Source organism: Phalacrocorax aristotelis, chromosome 2 (genome assembly GCF_949628215.1).
Source record: "Phalacrocorax aristotelis chromosome 2, bGulAri2.1, whole genome shotgun sequence".
Classification (NCBI taxonomy): Eukaryota; Metazoa; Chordata; class Aves; order Suliformes; family Phalacrocoracidae; genus Phalacrocorax; species Phalacrocorax aristotelis.
In genome coordinates this window covers 69,507,004-69,526,246 of record NC_134277.1, presented here as the reverse complement: position 1 = coordinate 69,526,246, position 19,243 = coordinate 69,507,004, and the positions used below count along the sequence as shown (strand labels likewise).

Sequence of the window (19,243 nt, the reverse complement as noted above, 5' to 3'; positions counted from 1 at the left end):
ACTCCCAACCTGTCCCGGAGCCGCAACGCACGCCCCCCCTCCCCCCCCCCCCCGCGCTGCAACAGGCATGCAACAGGCCTCGCTAAACACTTGATGCGGGTCAAGAGTCACACACTTCCCTCCGCACCCCTCCTCCCACCTCTTTTTTTGAGGGGGCATTTTAGCGCGGCCACCCGGTAGTCGAGCTCGCCGCTGCCCCTGCGCCACAACCCGAAGCGGGGAGTTTGGCGACGGTCCCTCACCGCGCAGCACGCTCGGTCGCCCTGCCCTGCCCCCCTCCCTCCCCTCCCCGCCCCGCAGCAGCCTCTCTCCTCCCGTCTGCCAAAGGGGCTCTCCCTTCCGCTCAGGCCCTGCGCCCGCCGCGCCTCCCCCGGGATCGGGCACGCACCGGGGCCCGCCGCCCTGGCGGCACCTGGCCTCGCCGGCGGGGCCCCCCGCAGGGCCCAAGAATCGTCCTCGCTCGCCGGAAAGTTGTAGTTCCCTCGCCACAAAATGGCGACAGCGGGGAACTACAGCTCCCGGCGTGCTGAGCGCGCCCGCCCGTGCCCGCCGCCGATTGGCTGCTACGTGAGGAACCCCCTTCGCGACGCTCGTCCTTTGCTCCCCCCACCCCCCGCCTCTCTCCGTTGGTTTCCCCCTTCTTCTTGTCGTGTGTATGTATGTCCCCTTCCGCCCCTACCACCGAGCGCCCCGGGTGGGGGGGTGCGGGGGGTGCGGTGCGGTGGCGCTGTGTGAGGGGCGGTTGGGCATTGCGGGCTGCCGGTGCGGAGGTGGACGCCGCCGCCGCCCGGGGGAGGGGATGGCAAGGCAGGGCGGAGGAGGAGGAGGAAGTTTATTGGGAATCGCTGACAGGGAGTGGGGAGGCAGGCCGGCGCCGCGGGAGGCTGCCGGGGGAGCGCCGGGATTAATGTGTCTGGCTTGGCTTGGGAAAGCGGCGACACGAAACTGCGTGTCTGTGGGCCGCGCCGCTGAGGAGGCGGCCGGCGGCGGGCTCGGCCGCAGGGCCGCCCGCTCTGCCTGCCGGGCGGGCGGTGTCAGCTCAGGACACGCTGCCGGGCCGGGCTCTGCTAGGCTCGATCGGTGTCGCAAAGGTATCCTGAGGTCGCGCCTCCTCCCTCCCAAACGCCCCCGCCGCCGTGCTGGGTTCCCCCGCGGGACCCTGGACCCCGGCCGGCGGGGCCAAGGCCGGTGGTCCGGCGCGCCGGAGAATAACACTTTTTTTTGGGGGGTGGGGGGGTGGGGGTGTGTGTGTATGGTTTTTAAATCCCCGGCTCTGCTGGAGTTAGGGCACGCCGCGGAGAGTCCAGCAGCTTCCCGGGAGCAGCGGGCGTCCTCCCCGAGAGGCTGGAGCGCCGCGGGGAGCTGCGTTCCGGGCTGGGCTCTCGCCCCCCGGGCTGTGGCAGTGCCGTCCTGCCCTACCCCCAGCGGGCTGTCCTGGTGAACTAGCTGGGCGCTCATGGGACTTGGAAACGTGATCTCAAAGTGAAACCCTGAAGTTCAAATACTCGTTTTGTTCCTTCCCCCCCCGCCCCCCCCCCAGTAAAAAAAAAAAAAAAAGCAGGAAACTGGGTGCGAAGTGGAAGGTGCATCTTCAGAGAAAACACAACACTTCTTTAACGGTGGATTACATCTCCAGGGACAGGGAGGAAAGGGAGTAATTGATGATCTCCCTGGCTGAGGTATCACTGTACTCAGTGGCTGCGTGTGCCTTTCTGTACAACTCACCACAAACTATGAGGTGACATAACCTCTATGTTAATGCCTACATTCGTGTAACTCTGGCGGGACATTTTGCTGTCTTCCAGAGGCAGTTTCACATCCCTTCTGGAGAGTATTACGTTTGCTCCATAGGGGCAAAAACTTTTGTGTGAGGCTGTTGAATGGCTGTGCTCAAAAGTCAGGAGAGCAAGAGACCCAGGATTCACCAGAACCTGGATCACTGGTTCCTAGTCTTTTGTCTTAACCTTGAGGCCATCCTTCCTCACTTAGGTAGATAAGTGAGCATAGTGTTCTCCCCTTACCTTAGAAATAGGATCCAGATCATGTTTAAGACACTAAATGGAAAAAATCAAGTTACGTCATAATATCCTAGTTTTCCCTTCACTCCTTCAGGCCTACTACTGATTATTTTAGGTCTTTTTTTCCTAGTCTTGTTTAATAAAAAGCTGAAAAAACCTGATGCTTGGCCTCATCCAGAATTAAGCTTTTACAGTAATACTACTAGTGATCGTGTTAATCTTTTGAAGCCTTTTCTTTAGGCTTCTTGTAGGAAAATATATATTATTTCTAAGCGTAAGCCTGAGAAGAAGGAATTTTTGTTCCTTTAAATTAGAAATATGTGCATTTCATGTAGGACTTTAACTTTCTGCCCTCATTTTTACTAAGGTGTTTATATAGCTTGAAGGTCTAGCACATACTTGAAAGAAAACACATTGGTCTCAGGTTTTCTTTGGGTAATAATGATGAGCCTGTGACTCTCCAGGAGATATTTTTGAAAACCAGAAAAGACAAAGGCAGTCATTCATGTATTTCTAAGTCAACAATTGAGAAAAAAAAATTCTGGTAGCAAACCTACCTGGCTTTTCTCAAATAACATAAGGTAGCAAACCCAACTATTTCCCCCCCCACCCTCCCCCCACGTTGGAGATTACTTCCCAAGTGTTCTTAAGTCTCTGTTGCTATGTTTGCTACTGGCTTTTGTGCCATGTGTTGAACAAGAGCTTACTGTCAGTGCAAACTAATGAATTTTCTTTTTGAGGCTGGGTGGCAGAAACCTTTTCCATAGATCCATGGCTCTATTTACATTTGTGTTCTGTTCTACAGAGCATCGTATTATGTACATCCTAAGTATCATGTAACTACGGTGGATCTTGCCTTTCAGTTTCAGCTCGTGTGCGTTTTGGAGACTGACCTTTTAAATACCAAAGCTAAACTGGTTTACAAAATTAATTAAATGCTGATACAATAGCAGTTAGTATAACAGGTTAACTGCTGCTGCTGTCAGTGTTTGCCATTACATTTGATCACATTCTTTCCTCATTTGAGAGTGAGTTTCATCCTGGCCACTGGAACTATATAGCGCCTTGAAAGTGTTTGAGAAGCAGCTAATGTTAGCATGGTAGAGTTTCCTTGTTTGCATCTCATTCATTTCTTCCTTGTATGTAATCATTTTACAAGGAACTGTACAGGTTTATAAAGGAGCTCCAAAACTGGACTTCTGTGTTTTACAGTTAGTTTTTTATCACTGTCCAGAGTCAACCTTCCCAACAACTCGCAAAGGCCAGATCAGGCTCAGTGGTCTGATGTATGATACTATTGTTGAAAAAGCTTTGGTGGGTTGGTGTTTGGGTTTTTTTGTTGGTTTTTTTTTTTGAGGGGGTAATGATATTGTAGATTATTTCTTTGCATGAGAATAACACATTGTATGCATTGTGCCTTTGGACTCGTGTATACTAATCATCCTAGGTGCAGTTATCTCTGAGCAAGAGGTGAAATATGGTCACTTTCTAGCACATAAGATAATCTTCTAGTACACGATGCCAATGAAAAGTGAGAGGAAGCTTCATTAAGAAGGAACTTTGGTCATACCTCTCCAGCTACTAGACCTTTCATAATACTTGCCTACTTCACATCTCAACGCAGATAAAATCTCTTTGAGGTTATAGGAAAAGAGCATTCATCATAGATGACTTATGTATGACTGCACTTCTGTTTTCTAACCAGGAACTACTGCTTTTGGCACTCTAAAACTTGGAAGGCAGATGCGTGTGTAAAATGGTTTGTGATGTCCTCAGAGTTCTGGGGCAAGATCTTCAGTAAGCTCATGGGGAAGGTCCTGGTATGGTTGCTGGTGAAAACAAATAAATAAAAAAGAATATTTAGTTCATAAGGAAAGTTAGGATCTACAGTAAACCAAAGCACAACCATTTCCTTTTTTTGTTGTCGTCCTTGTTTCTTCTCTTTGGCCAAACAGATAAAACAATAGGCACAAGCAGTACTGGGAAGGCAGAAAGAACATGGGGTGAATTTGTGAGCCATAATTCACCAGTCAGCAAACAAAGGGCATGATGCCAGACAAGTTCAACCATAAAGGAGCCTTGTCTTGGGGGCAGGCCGTGATTGTTTGTGGACAGATGGCTGCTTACCAGTTCATAAAAATGAATTCTGGTTGCCTTTTCCTCAACTGTGGCGTTTTTACCTGAATTAAGCCTGTCTCAGAAAAGAGAAGATTAAGTTGTCTGGTGTTGAACAGGTTTTCTGCATCTGAAAGGGATACAACTTTAAATTCTGACGTCTGATCTCTTGTGTGGATAAAAGCAAAACTTTTTTGTGCACTGAGAAGGGTGAGGGTGGGAGAGGGTTGGTAGCTTTGCGCTGCGGGATACAGAACTTGCTTCTAGCTCTACAATCAGGCTAGTGATCTTAGGAGATACAGTAAGGCATGGGGAATTTGCATTTTTAGAGGTTTTATTGGCTTCCTAGATGCTTGATGTAGTAGGTAAAGAGATTCTAAAAGTAGACCCTTGGGTTTGTAAAATCCACACATTCCTACTTGGTAGGCTTTTGTGCCACAAATTACAACACCATTTATCACAGAATCACAGGTTGGAAGGGACCTCAAGGATCATCTAGTTCAACCTTACTAGGAAGAGCACAGTCTAGACAATATCTAGACCAGCATCCTGTCCAGCCAACTCTTGAAATTGTCCAATGTGACCGAGTCAACTACTTCCCTGGGGAGATTATTCCAATGGTTGACTGTCCTCACTGTGAAAAATTTCCCTCTCATGTCCAATCGGATTCTCCCCAAGAGCAACTTGTGTCCATTCCCCCTTGTCCTCTCCATGTGAGTCCGTGTAAAAAGGGAGTCTCCATCTTCTTTGTAGCTCCCCCTTAAGTACTGGTACTTGGTGATGAGATCCCTTCTAAGTCACCTTTTCTCAAGGCTGAACAAACCCAGTTCTTCCAGCCTGTCCTCGTGTGGCAGGCTTCCCAGTCCTTTGATCATCTTGGTAGACCTTCTCTGGACCCCTTCCAGCCTGTCCACATCTTTTTTGTATAGTGGGGACCAGAACTGTACACAGTACTCCAGGTGTGGCCTGACAAGCACTGAGTAGAGTGGGATAATGACTGCTTTCTCTCTGCTGGCGATGCCCTTTCTGATGCAACCCAGCATCCTGTTGGCCTTTTTGGCCGCAGCAGCACACTGTTTGCTCATGTTGAGCTTTCTGTCCACCAGGACCCCCAGGTCGCTTTCTACAGAGCTGCTCTCCAGCCAGGTGGATCCCAGTCTGTGCTGCACTCCCGGATTACGTTTTCCCAGGTGCAAGACCTTACACTTGTCCTTGTTGAAATTCATAAGGTTCTTGTTGGCCCACTCTTCCAGCCTATCCAGATCTTCCTGCAGAGCAGCTCTCCCTTCTGGAGTGTCTATTTCCCCACTCAATGTGGTATCGTATGCAAACTTCATCAGGCTACACTTGGTCCTGTTATCCAGATCACTTATAAAGATGTTGAATAATTTTGGGCCCAATATCGATCCCTGGGGGACCCCATTTGTGACAGGTTGACAGTTTGAAAAAGAGCTATTTACCACCACCCTTTGGGTGTGGCCCGTCAGCCAGTTCCCCACCCACTGCACAGACCACTTCTCTAGGCCATAACGCATTAATTTCTCCAGGCAGAGGCTATGAGGGACCGTACCAAAGGCCTTGGAGAATTCCAGGTAGACAATGTCCAGTGCCTGCCCCGTGTCAACCAGGCAAGTCACTTTGTTGTAGAAGGCCACCAGGTTTGTCAAGCACGATCTGCCCTTAGTGAAGCCATGTTGGCTTTTCCCAATCATGTGCTTCAATTGACTTGAGATGGCCCCCAGGAGGATTCGTTCCATAACTTTCCCAGGGATTGAAGTAAGGCTGATGGGCCTATAGTTACCCGGATCCTCCCTCGAGCCTTTCTTGTAGATAGGGGTAACATTTGCCTTCCTCCAGTCCTCTGGGACATCCCCCGTTCTCTACGACTTCTTGAAGATTATGGAGAGTGGCCTCACAATGACATCAGCCAGCTCTCTCAACAACCTCGGGTGGATGGCGTCAGGGCCCATTGATTTGTAGGGATCAAGCTCCTGTAATAATTCATGTACTAACTCTTCCTTCACTGATGCTGGGTCTGTGTTTGGATCAACTGGGAATTTCATTCCCAAAGACTGGGACCCAACAGTGTTGGTAAAGACAGAGGTGAAGAAAGTGTTGAGGACTTCTGCCTTTTCAGCATCGTTGGTGACTGACTCTCCTAGTCTGTTTACCAGTAGGCCTGTGTTTGTGGTTGACGTACCTGAAGAAACCTTTCTTGTTATTTTTACATCTACAGCCAGTTTCAATTTGAGCTGGGCTTTTGCTTTTCTAACTGCATCTCTGCATGCTCTGGCAATGGCCCTGTAGCTCTCAATGGATAATCCTCCATTTCCGTCTCTGGTATGCTTGTTTGGATTTGAGTAGACCCAGGAGGCCATGGTTGAGCCAAGGGGGCCTCTTGCTCCGCATGCTTCCCTTTCCTCTGTAGGGGATAAACTGGTTTTGTGCTTCCAAGAGAGAGCTGTTGAAGAACTCCCAGCACTCACTAGCTCCTTTATCTTCCATGGAAGCATCCCATGGGAACCCTTCCCAGCTAAGCCCTGAGTGAACTGAAGTTTGCTCTTCTAAAATCCAGAACCCTTGCCTTATTACTGACCCTCAGCAGGATCCCAAACTCCACAATATTATGATCAATGCAGCCAAGGCTATCACTTAGCAAGATATTACAAAGCAGGTTTTCTTGTTTTGTGAATAGCAAGTCCAGCAGTGCCTCATTCCTGGTTGGCACACCTAACATTTGTACGAGGAAGCAGTCCTCTACACATTCCAGAAACTTGGTGGATGACATGCGAGCTGCTGTATTGTTCTTCCAGCAGATGTCTGGGTAGTTGAAGTCACCCATAAGAACCAGGTTCTGTTGGCCAGGAGCTTGCTTTAGTGCCCCAAGTGTCACTTCATCGGCATTGTCATCGTGGTTAGGAGGTCGGTAGCAGATGCCCACTGTGAGGTCCTGCTTGGAGATGACCCCTTTGACTTTAACCCAGAGGCATTTGATAGAGCAGTCTCAATCACCATAGGTGACTTTGATACATTCAAGGTTTTTCTTAATGTAGAATGTTCCTTTATGTACAGTGCCCATCGTTTCATGTTTGAGAAGATGGAACTTTACAACAGGCAGCTGACTCTTCCTTTGTAGCGGGTAAGAAGGATGCGGAGACCATCAGAGAGGGGTCTCTGCCTGTAGATACCTTGCCACTGACTTGATGTCTAGACCCAACATTCCAGTTTCCGCATCTGATAATTTGAGTTCCCCTCCTCTTTCTGTCATGTTTTACATCTTATCTTTCCTGTCTTCATATTCTTCCTTATTGTCTTGCAATAAGCAAATGTCCCATAGAATGTTACTGTAATATTGGAGTAGAATATTAAAGACAGAGTTAAAATACATATCTTAGAGAAAAATGGCTACTGCTGTGAATGAATCCCTTACAGAAGAGGGAAGTAGAACTTCCTTTTATTTGTTCCCTTGGGGAAATAGAGATATGAGTAGCCAGTTGCTGGGGGTCAGTTTGGCCATTTCCCCACAACCTTTTTTAATTGTTAAATATATGCATATGTGTACACGTTTGTTAAATATATACATAACATTCCAACATAATGACCATGCAACATAGTAAGCTGGTGTACACGCAAGGTGGTGCCTCTGCATCTGGGCCTGAGGGTTCCCCAACAGGCAGCTTCCATCATGCAGTTAAGCTGTACACGTGTAGTGGATTCCGTATCACATGCACAAAGAGGTTGGATTCATGCAACGCAGATTTATGCATGTGATTTAAAGTCCTCTGGGCAGTTGAGACATGGTGCCTAGCATCTCTGGGATCCTTGAGGCAGCCTTATGTACATGTGCAGACAGACACTACACAGATGGTTGGAGTGAAAGGATATTAAAGTGGCTAAGTTAAGCACTCAAAAATTACAAAATGCCAGAATTAGGAAATGCTCATGCAATCTTAATTCCATCCATACATCTATATATTGCTTTGTAATAATCTTAAAATAGATTGCATACCTTCCCCACCCCCCCTCCATAGGATGATTGGTTTTTATTCAGAGTATTAAACGAGTCTGCTCTGGGAATGAGTTAGAGTGCATGCTGAAGGAGAGTGTTGTCTGTTGAACTCTTAGCCTCCTGTGTTCCTATGAATGGAAGAAAGGAAGACATAATCTCATTGTTAAGGCAGCTGAATGTTGCTTTGGAGAAGTTGGTTCTCTGCCAGGGAGTGTGGTGCTGGATAAGCCATTTACATCAATCTTTTAATAGTGGCCAGGTCAGCACTACTAATTTGTACGTAAATAGCTACAGTTGTCAGGTGGGTGGTGAGTTGTGACTTGTGACCATCATAGCTCTTTGATCCAAATCTCCTAGTGTGCAGGATGCTTTGTTCCCCCACTTGAAAATGTAGAGAGGAGATGGGGAAATAGATATGGCTGTGGTTGCTAAGTGTTCCTGTTGTAGCTCTTGCATTGTGTTCCTCCTTTTATGGGTTCTCGTAGGACTGCAGATGTGCATCTGCACCAAAGGCTTCTGGAAGCTGTATCCTCTGAACACTCAAAGAATATGCAGTGCTTAGTACTAGCAGGAATTGGCTTTTACAGACTTTGAGACTCTTTAGATCTTAATTTCTGACTGCCTCAGTTTACAATCTGTAAAATGGGGCTAATATTCCTTCAGCTCACAGAACTGATGAAAACATAGTGCTTGTGGACAGTCATTGATGTTCTTGGTGCAAGCACTGTAGAAAAAGCAGTATCTTTTCATTTGGCTCTTTGTCTGCCTTTTCTCTGCTGAATTTAGTACTATGTCAGCTTTTCTTTTCTTTGCATTTTTTTTCACTGCTTTTTACAGCTGGCAATGTAAGGGTGCTTGTCCTTGCCCCATTGTTCAGTATTTACTGCAGTTTGCTTAGTCACCCTGCATCTGTTGAGAAATAGGACTGTGGGACAGGAACCCTTGAGGCACACCAGCTTGAATAAGATCCTCAAAAGCACACGGGCTTGAAGAAAAATGATCAAATTGATATGAACTTCTGTTTTTTGTTTCAGTGCAAGTTGCTGTGCAAACTGTTACTTTGCATAAATGTGAACTATTTTAGTTGAGTTAGTATTTTTAACCGGTTCGTTAAAGTAAGATGCTTTTACACTGAAACGAGCTCTGAGTGGAAGAAAGGGAGCCAGGAGTGTCTTAGTGGGTGGAAGAGGGGGTTGAGAGAAATACTCCATCTCGCCTTTCTTCCTCCTCTTCTTCCTTCTCTGTGCCCATTTCAAGGTTTGTCTTTCTTCCTCCCTTCCTTCGGGCCAGACTTAGGAAGAGCATAATGCTTACTTTGAGCCACAGGGAAGATCAGACTCCTGGGACCAGCACAGTGTAGGTTGTGATCAGAGGACGATGTTAGCTAGATGGGCAAGGGGAGGATCTCTTCATGGCCGCCTCTGCCCATCCCTTTATGCAATGGTAGGCCTGCCCAAACTGTGATAAGCTGCAGCGTGTGCATAAGTGGCCGGGACATGGCACCTAAAGGAGCCCAGCACAGTCAAAAGAGGCATGGGGCAGTGCTGGAGCAGAGGAGGAAAAGATGATTGCCTTGCCAGCTTTTCATTGTTGGCGAGTGGCATGGGAAACGGGGGGCAGAATGGAGAGGGGAAGGTGGAGGGTGGGGCTAGAGTGAGTGCAGAGAGTCAGGTGGGTTGTGAGAAGGGTGGAGGACTAGGGAAAGGGGCAGGGAATAGGTAGCTGGAAAGGGGCAAGGGGTAGCTTTGCTGTAGAAGTTGAGTCTGGTGATTTTGGGGGAGGAAGGGAAGAAGCAGCACGGGGTTTTGTGCCCAAGGGTAGACCAGAAGCTCTAGAGACTCCCAGTTCAGCCAGTGCCACCCCACAGACCTGTCATTTGCATGTCTGCCTTTCCTGTCTGCACATCAGCTGTCTGGGCATAGCCTCTCTTCCAGGGCCATTTGCCTTAGCAGCAGGCAACATCAAGGCCTTTCTAGGAAAGAAATAAGATTGTCTTATTTGAGGTGGCTTAATTTGCAAAGAGAGAGAGTACCTATGGATCTCAGATGAGATGTAGCATGCTGGAGCCCATCTTTATAGGCAGTAATGATGCTCCTCTCAAGCATAGGACACACACAGTTTCCCTGTTGGAAAAAAAAAAAAAAAAACTCAGTTGCCCAGAGCTGGTTCCAGCTGATGAGTAGTATGGAAAAGTGGTGAATCAGACCTTGAGCTCAGCTCCAGCGCTGGCAGGGTCAGCGCTGTTGGCGTCCAAATTACTAGCCAAAGTTTAGCCATCATTTTGCCTTGTAACTGGCCATAAATTTCACACATTTGAAACATCATTTGTATTACAGCCAAGCAGAATTAATTTTGAGCACAGTGGAGGCTGTGTTTTTAATAAAAGGCCGTGTTTATAAATAATCAAGTAACACACACATAGTGGGAGCTCCTACTGAAAGGACAGAAACAGCAAATTAGTGTTGTAGTCATAAGGAAGATTGTCAGACAATTCAGTGTTTAATAACAGCATAGAAAAGGCCTGATCCTGTAGGGTGCTGGATCTCTCAGTTCCTTTTGATTTTTGAGGCACCCCAGCACCACGCAGAGTCAAGACCCTGAAATCATTAAGCAAAGAGCGGAGTGTAAGATATAAAATACCAGCTTGCTCTTAGTAATAGCTTTTGTTGCCCAAAGACTTGAGTATGTTTATTTCTTGCTTGTGATAGCCAGTTATAGTAACTCCAGTAGTGATCTCTGTTGTTTTTAATGAATTTATAATACTTGCTAGCTTTGGATGCACAGTTTCAAAGTCGTCTTCTGATGAGGGCCGGAATTTGTGCTCTGTTTGGTTCATGCTATGTCTTCTATCACTGCCGTGCCTATACAAACACGGTTGATGATATGTAGTAGCTTGGTGTGAGAGGCTAAGATAAAACCCCAGCTGTTTCTGAAGATATCGCCTGCTGCTATCAAGAGGTTCAGGTTAGCAATTCTAAGTGGTACAAGGACTTGTAGGACCTATGTTTTTGAACTGCTTTCCTGAAGAGAGGGTGGAAATGTACATGCCTGGCTATTTTAGGAATCGTTGTTTCCTGAGTGTGCTTATACTTTATGAAATGTGAGCTCAGGGAGTATCGATAATAAAGCTGAATTACCATCCTTGAGCGTTTGTAGATTAAGGATATTGGGCATGAGTAAGTCGTGGCAAAAGATGAATTAAGTTTAAAATATCAGCAACAACAACAATAACAGAGAAAGGATGGTCCAACCAAGTGTCAGTCCTGTCATCATAATTCTTCAAGGATTCAGGTGCAGCTTAAGATTTGCCTTCTTCACTGACACGGACACAACACACCAAGAAGGCAGTGAGCTTGCTCAAGTCACCAGCCAGCCAGCTTCCACGGTGCCTCCTGCTGACCAGTCCACGAAGAAATAGCTATCTGCCAGGCAAGCTGTTTGTTTTATTTCAAAGCCCCAGTGGGCCCAGCCCTTCCTGCCCAGCAGCTGCGGCAGGCTCCATTCCTGCTCGGTGCCTGGCCTGGGAAGAGACTGCTTGCTGGCCCTTGAGAGTGGTTGTCCATAATTGGCTTGCTGGGAATGCTGTGTGGGAGATTCTGGCTTTTTTAAAATTGTTTGGTTTATTAAAGTTTGTTTATTAAAGTGAATATCTGGTCACAATGGAAACATGTTTTTTGAAGCCTGTGTATTGCCAAGAGAGCAGGGTAGAGTGCTAATCAGGTTATTGCTTCCTCAGGATCAGAAGTACGCATGCAGCTCTGCAGGCCCCGTGAGCAGCATCTTGGCGTCTCCTCTCTTCCCTCTTCCAGCTGAGCTCTGCTGGATCTGCTATAGTGATGGCTCCCTTCGTCCCTACAGGCGGGACAGTGAGGTGGGAGTCCCTCAGTGGTGTTTCCGAAAAACAAAGGTTAGATCTGAATTGCAGATTGCAAGGGGACAAAAGCTAGCTTTGAACAAGCCAGTTTGAGTACCTCTAGCAGTCTACCTGATGAAGTAGAGGGGTCTGGATGTGCTCATTTATCCCACTGAAAAGTGTGATTGTTTGCCCTTAGATTACTTCTCTATGATGGTAAATTAGTGCAGAAAGCCAAGTCTGCCTCTAGTACCCAAGGCAGTTTAGCCAGCTTTGCAGCATACCTGTACCCTGTCAGTCGTGTTCATTAATTAAAAAGTTTTCAAACTGCCAGTGTTTCCTGTAAATTAAAAATATGCTTGTCATATTGAGTTCCTATACCATTCTCCCATCAGCTGACAGGAGAACGTGACACGTGCAGCTGTTACGAAAAGGGTGGGCAACAGCCCTAGTAGCCCTTTCTAGTAAGTGTGTGCCTGGTAATTTATGTAATCATAACATAAACCATAATATGTCATCTTGCCTATCCGGGCCACGAGGTGGCTCATCTTGTGAACCAGGGAAGATGAATTTTAAAACCAAGATAATCTTGTTTAGAATTTATGGCTTTTGGAACTGGATCATCTCATCACTATATAATTATATGTCTGTATGTTGTAGTTTCTCTGCATGAAGCATAACACAAATAATCTCAGGCTTTCTTAGCAAACAGTTTGGGACGAGGGAATTGTGTGGATGAGGAAATGGCGTGGGAACACCCTTACTTACCAAGTGAGTCAAAGACTGGAATTCCCGCTATAACCAGTAAAACTGTCTGGCAAGTTACGTGCTCAGGGCTGCAGTGGTTTGGGTTTATTGAAACACTTCTCAATGAGACTGGTGTTATTCAGTCTGATGGCTAGGACTGGCTTTGGGCAACTGAGGGAAACAAACGTTCCTAGGGAGAAGCATGAACTGAAGGCGTGAGGTTAAAACGAAATATCCTTTGCTGGCCTGGGTAGAGAATAGCAGAGTGGTGATTTTTAAATCCTGCCTATGAGATCAGTGTTATAAACCTGGAGCAATGTGTAGTTAGGCCTATTTCTACAGGGACGAGTGTGTGTAGGTGCCAGTGTCCTTGTAGCCATAGCAGGGATTTCTGTTTGGTTCGTAACTTGGATCAGTCTTGAAACGGACACCCTTTGAGCTGTTCTTTCTTCAATAGCTATCTGTATTCCATCCTTGCTAGAGACCCAGACTTGGCACCTCGCTGTGATCCAGTAACCCAGCTGGACGAACTGAGATTTCTGAGGGGAGGATTATGGATGGGCTTCTCTATTTAGGAGGATTCATCAATGTCCCATTGCTCATTGTCCCATATGCTGCGGGTTGCTATGCTGCAGAAATGTTCTTGCAGGGCTCTTCCACTGACAATCCTCAGACTGCAAGGGGGGGCCCCGGCCAACTGCGGGGCCCACCAGCAGCTAGGGACTTTGCAGTGCTCAGGTGTTTTCCCCTCAGCTGTTTATGTTGCCAGTGGGGAGAGAATCCCTCACTCCCTCTGTGGCAGAGGTGTTTTGGGACAGCCGGGATGCAATAAACAGGATGGACTGCAATGCAATTCCACAATTCCGTGTTGGGTGATTGTCACCACATCAGCTGACCCAGAATGGCCAGCAGCTGAGGATTACTGTCTTGTCACCACCTGCCCTTTGCCACCCATGCGTTTCTGGCTTGCCTTCTCCTATCTTGCTTCCAGCCTGCCCACTTAAAAAAATAAAAATAAGCTAGCTGAAGAGACCTGCGCTACTGATGCAGATTTTACTAAAATGCACTGACACATACATATAGTTCTGGCTGGTGGTAGCTGTGCATAAATAAATATAACTACCTGTGGCTGTGATGTGGTATCAAGCTACTGTAGATGCAAAGCATGCTTTTTAATAACTGTGTATGGTGAAATGGTTACAAATGCATGACTATGCAGTGTAGACAGGGTCTGATGTATCACCCGTTTGTACATTTGTAATTAATTGTAAGAACAAGATTGTTCTTTGCATGTGTTCTTTCTTTGCTGCCAAGCACGACAGAGAGCTATAACGATCTTATACCTTAAGCTTATAATAAAATATTATTGGTAACCTAGCAAAGAAATTTCTTAATTAAGTTTGCTACACAAAATCCCATAATGCTTTCCAAGATTTTTTTTTTGCAGGACTCTTTAATGACTTTTACCTCTGAATATAATCAAAAACAAAATTTCTGATGTTTAAGAAAGATTTCTGCATATTTTTTCCATCTGGATATAATGGAGCATAATTTAAAACTACGGGCAGAGGAGGGGGTAAATGATGCATGTAATGATTGTTTTAACATTTACAAGAAAATAATTTATTTAAATTGGATTAAGCCTTAATATTATCACACTTTTCTACCTGATTTAACATGGGGGGGAGGATGGGGGAAGGGGGAGAAGGCAATTGGTTTCATGGTAAAGTGTGTTAAGTATTTCTTTTCTTTTTGATCATCCAGGCATCCTGCCCCACAGCCATGTAAACTTTCCTATGTACAAATGTTCATTGCCCTCTTTTACATCCCTCTGCTGACTGTGAAGAGGTCATGCTAAATCAAACTGATGGAGAAATTGGACATCGTCTTTACCCAGGATGCCCAAATTAATTCTACCAAAACAAGAGGTGGGAGAACAACAAAGAATCATTTCCTTTTTGTATATTACGGCTTTTAAGTACTCCATTCATCACATTGGTATCTTTGGTATACATATTCAGAGTGAGCCAAAGAGATAAGTACCTGCTTAGGACTTGAGACCTCAGGGGCTTGTGGCTTTTTTCCGTCCCCAGCAGTTTTCCTACCAGCCTAATTATTTCTGCTGAGAATGGGTCTCTGAGTCCAAGTCCAAACTTTATCATCTTCATCTAATTCTTTTCCTCGCTCCAGGAGAGGAATCAAGTGGGATAAATTCTGTATCCATATGCTCCTCCAGCTTTGAGTCTACCGATTGAAGTGTTTTGTTTATAATAGATGCCATTTTGATGAGAAAAAAAACCCTTCTACAGCCAAAGGAGCTCCATTAGTGGCAGAACCAGCAAAGCCTGGTTTTCCATAGGTCGGTGTCTCATGGTTTTATAGAGAATTACAATTGTCTCTTTTTTCCTACAGTGGGGTCATTTGTTAGGTCTCTCTCCCATGTGGATTCTTTAATGCTTCATAAGGTTTAAATTGATGTTACAGCTTTTTTTTTCTTTTTTTTTTTCCAGTTAGGACACTTTTAGAATCTCTTTCTTCTCCCAGCTATTTATTTTTCACAAAGAATGCGGGAATTTGAGACCTCTGTGTCTCTACTGCATTTTGTTGAAATAGAAAAAAATTAACTGGAAGCTCACTGTGTGACTACACAAACTTCAGTGTTGTAGCAGACCAAGCAAAAATGGTAGTATCTTGCTAAGTAGGTTGCCTGGTTTGGGTCTGTATTTAAGTTCATACCTTCTGGGAGAAGTAAGTTTGGGTAACTAGTTAGTCCTGTTCATCCAGTAGAGCTACTGTCATCAATTGAAGATGTTCTGGCCTTATGAAGCATCAGAGAATGATTATGTAAATTCCTATTAAAATGACAAATTTTCTTCCAGTCCCATTTCCATTAGAGTCAATTGTAAGTCGCTCATCGCCTTCAAGAGGAGCTAGATTTATTTTTACAACTGTAATCAGTACTCAGAGGTTCCGGCAGGCTTATTGTCACCAACATACTGTTAATCACTGCTATGTAAACCAGAAAAGATTTTTTCCCAGTTCCAATTTCAGTTCACAAAGCTGAGGGGATGGGGTGGGTGAAATCTCATATTTGTAAATTGAGCTATTTACCTCTGTGTATTATGGTGATATAATACACATGGAATTCCATTATACCTTTTCTCTGTTATAGATGCACTTTTAAAACTTAAAAGTAGACTTCAGATTAATGGAAGGTTAAGTTTTAAAGACATTCCTAGTGTGTGCATAAGCTTCTGTTTACTTGGGAAGTATAATATCGGTAGACTACTTCTCACTTTAAAGTTTATGAATTTCTTTCTTCTCCTCCTTAATTCTTTGAGGTGTCAGTACTGAGGAAGATGAATCATTTATTAGTGGGAGGCCTGACACATGATGAAATCACTATCTGACACTTCAGTGACTTCCAATGTTGTTCTGTGAACAACTCAGCAAAGCACAGATGATGTGATGTTGCAGTTCCGTGGGTAGCGCTTTCTTTTTTTTTTTTTTTTTTTTTGCAAATGGATTAAATGCTTTATCATCATAGTGTGCGAGAACTTCCCCATTTGGTATGAATAGCCTTTGCCTATTATTAAGAGTGATTCAGAAGTTCTGATGTAGGGAAAAAATAGAACACATCTGCAACTGGCAGAGATGATCTTTGTATTTCTCCTGAGAATCAGTGAAAAAGCAGAACTCAATCCACTTTTGTTTGTTGGGGGACAGATAACATTCTTGGCTTGACTGTTAATACAGTTTGGAACATTCCCCTTATGACAGAGCATGCAAATCTCCATTATGTTACAAATGAAATGCACCTACGGGGCAATTCTGTGCTGGCCACTGGATTACCCCCTGAACAGGGCAGTGGTCTCAACCCAAAGACATTGAGGGTATAAATTGACATCTGATAGTAAAGCAATTGGCAATAAACAAGTGGCTGTTTGACAATAACCTGAACAGTTTTCCTTATTAAAAAAAGGCAATTTTAGTTCTGGTGTCTTCACTCTGCTCGCAGTTCTGCAAGCATATAGGTTAGACTTTTTGCTCTACTGAACTCTACCCCGACTACATCTTTCTCTCTTCCTCCTCCTTCCCTTCCCAGTAGAAATGTTTTTTTATTTGCTCCCCTTCCCCCTGCAGCAAATGTTGCAGTAGTTTCAGACTATTAAGATATTTTCCTGCCTCACACAGATTGAAATCTGAGCAATGTTACTCCTGCTCCTTTCCCAAGCCGCATCACTCTACCATTCAGATTTGCTGCTGTAAGTGAAATGTCACAGGCTGGGCACTTGTAGGTATAGACTTGCCTCCCAGTACCAAGTCTGGTGTCTAAAAGGTGGCTTCAGGGTTTTCTTCTAACTTAACTGGTTTCTCCCTTTGTTTCCTCAGAAGTTCAAGTGCTTTTCCTAGTGAATCCAGTCTTTCCTCTCTTGTTCCTTGAACTTATGATTTTTTCTCTCTTGATACTTTGCAGAATGTAGTCTTCACAGATGTATGTGGGTCCAGCAAAACTAAATAGTTGTGAAACTAATGTGATGAGGGAAGAATGCAGAAGAGCTGGCAATTAAACCCACCTTTCAAGTAAAGAGACAAGGTGTATCTTGTGGGATATTCTCCCTCTCTAGTGGCTAATTTGGGTATCCTTGATTTTGCCCTCCAGAGTTTTGGCTCTAAACTATTCCACGGCTGCTACTGGGAAGAAGCAGGCGTCCTTTGGAGGTAATAAAACTGTCTTAATTACGTTTGCTGTTTGATATTATGTGTTTCTCCCCATCTCTGTGCCACCATGCACATATCAGATGTGATGATGTGTGCAAACAAGTCAGCAAGTACCGAACCACTTTGCTTACTGCCTTACTGCTCAGGATCTGATGAAGAAACTGGTAAGCTTCAGAAAGGGGGAGAAATTATTTCCATTTCCAGCTCAGATAGACTTTGATGTGTCTCCTCCTTTACCATCTTTCCTTGGCATCTCTTTACATTCAAATAATTTGTCCCATTGGGCTTGGATCCTGGTAGTTCACCACAGCTTCCCAGAGCACCCTGGCTGTTGTGGGATGTTTGGGAACTTGGCATTGCTCCTGAGAGGAAGCTTCCCCCAGCTCAACACAGGACTGCTCATCAATGCCTGCCCTGCCACAATGACACAGAAACTCCCTGTAGGCTTCACGTATCACAGGACGCCATCTTCCATTTCCACAAAACTCTGCAGGCAGGTGTGTCTGAGGAATGGGCTGCTGATAGCGAGAGGAGGCTGCCCACCCCTTCTGATCTGAGGAGGAAGCTTTTTTTTAGGACCACTCCCAAACTTGGGCCAGGCAGAAAGAGCTAGATCAGCACAGGCAGTTTAAATAGCAGGCGTTGGCTAGCCCAGCCTGGAGTGCGGTTTCAAGATGGTTTAAGCTGATCCAAACCAGAGCTGTTGCAGCCTGGCTTGGCATCATGTATATCCCCACCCCATCTCTTGCACCAGCGCTGGTGTTTGTTTGACTCCACAGGGAGCTGAACTGGCAGGAAAGTGTTATGATTTTTTGAGTTAGTTCTGTCTTTTCTGAACCAGTTCAGTGTGGGACCAGACAAGCATCCTTGCTGGCATGGGTAGGGGCAGCAGCTGGGGATGGAGGGACTGTGGCAGCCCCATCTTAGATTGGATTAGACTGTCATGGAACTACGGTCTCATTTGGAGAATGCACATGAGTATCTCTGGGAGATTTGAGGGGACAATACCCCCAGGCAGGAGGAGGAGCATTGTGATAGTAATCTCTCCCAGTAGCACAGATGATCCAGAGAGAGTATTTGTCTACAGTCTAAAATAAATTATAGAAGAACTCTCCAAACACATTTAAAAGACCTAACAGTTTGCTGTCAGTGTTCTGTAAGACAAGTTAATTCAACACAGGCTTAAAAGATGTTTCTTTTGATTCCATCCCTCCCCTTGACAGCCTGCCCCATCCTCTTTTTGCAAGCCATAAGATATCCTCCTGCCTAAGGGCCACTCTTAGGTCGTGGTGCGATGGGCATTCTGCCAAATGAAGCTGATCTTATAAGCTGCTACTGCCCTCGTTGTTGCTGGGACTGTTTGCATGATTTTTAATTCACTTCTGTGGTGCCCTCATTTTTTTTTCCTGCCTGAGCTTGAAGTGGGAGTGTGTTTAGCTGTGAACTACACTGCTGCAAATTCATGGTCTATTAGCACCTTTTCAAAGCTCCCCTCTCTGTTCTCTGAAGAATTAGAACACAGCTATAAAAAAGTCACTCAAGGCTATTGCACAATGTCATTGTTTTGGGCTTTGTTTTAAAATTATTGCTAAGATAGGTTTGTTGGTGTGCTTGCTTGCTTTCCCCATACTGTATTCAGATTTGAAAACAACAGCATCAGTAATAAGATACTGGTGAACCTAAGGTAGATATGACAGTGTAATGTGGATAGTGCATATACAATTTGTCAGAGCAGATGAAATAACCCCACCTTGGGCAATTTTCAAAAGAAATACACTA

At 45.4% G+C, this 19,243-nt stretch overlaps 1 protein-coding gene and 1 long non-coding RNA gene across 2 annotated transcripts in view; one reads left to right on the top strand and one right to left on the bottom strand.

The window, feature by feature from the left end:
• JARID2 (jumonji and AT-rich interaction domain containing 2) overlaps positions 1-465 on the bottom strand; it is a 226,433-nt gene extending 225,968 nt beyond the window's left edge. The window contains exon 1 of the mRNA XM_075083958.1: positions 389-465. The gene's annotated coding sequence lies outside the window, so the exon portion shown is untranslated. The remainder of the gene's footprint in view (positions 1-388) is intronic.
• Positions 466-554: 89 nt separating this feature from the next.
• LOC142052995 (uncharacterized) overlaps positions 555-19,243 on the top strand; it is a 37,222-nt gene continuing 18,533 nt past the window's right edge. The window contains exons 1-3 of the long non-coding RNA XR_012659051.1: positions 555-653; positions 14,507-14,670; positions 17,406-17,464. This is a non-coding gene — a long non-coding RNA (uncharacterized LOC142052995). The remainder of the gene's footprint in view (positions 654-14,506; positions 14,671-17,405; positions 17,465-19,243) is intronic.